Source organism: Phyllostomus discolor, chromosome 13 (assembly GCF_004126475.2).
Source record: "Phyllostomus discolor isolate MPI-MPIP mPhyDis1 chromosome 13, mPhyDis1.pri.v3, whole genome shotgun sequence".
NCBI lineage: Eukaryota > Metazoa > Chordata > Mammalia > Chiroptera > Phyllostomidae > Phyllostomus > Phyllostomus discolor.
The window spans coordinates 14,435,327-14,436,130 of NC_040915.2; positions in this window are offsets into that span (position 1 = coordinate 14,435,327).

Consider the following 804-nt stretch of genomic DNA (forward strand, 5'->3'; position numbering starts at 1 on the left):
ATATTCACACAATGGAATACTCTTTGGCAATAAAAAGGAATGGACTACTGGTCCATGTTATAGAAACCTCAAACACACGCTGAGTGGAAGCCAGCCCCAAACGGGCCATGCCGTGGGACTCCATTCACACGAGATGCCCAGAAGAGGGAAATCCGCACCATTTACATGAGACGTCCAGAAGAGGGGAGTCTGCAGACAAAGCAGACTGGAGGTTGCTTGGGCTGGGATAGGAACTGGGGCTTTGGGGGCAGAGAAATGGGTTGCGGTGAGGACTCGCACAGCCCCATACGTGAACTTAATACAAATCATTGAATTTATATTAGAAGAGGTCAATTTATGGGCATGCAAATTATGTCAGCATAACTTGTAAAAAAAATTAAACCCTTCTCCCAACATCAACTGGTTATATTGACCCAAGATGTTCCATTATATTGATTTTTAACTAAAACAAACAAACAAACACAAACCTACTTTCCATACCATGCAGTTTTTCTCTCTCTCCTGGTCACACATCTGCCTGATTTCTAAGAGCTGCATCCTTGTCTAGCTCCCAAGTACAACTAGAACGTGACAATTTATTGCTGTTCATTCCTGCCATTTTTCACATGAGCTTCATTTTTAGGAAATATTTTTTCCCCCAGTAAAAGAAAAACACCAACAGCCGCTACGGCCGCTGTATCCCGCAGCGCGGTCAAGGGATGAGACTGTGTCCACCAGCTGTTCCCCAAATACCTATGAACCCAGACCACCTTCTGATCTTTTGGGGGGGTAGGGGGGTCATCAGTGAGGGAAATCCACAAATGA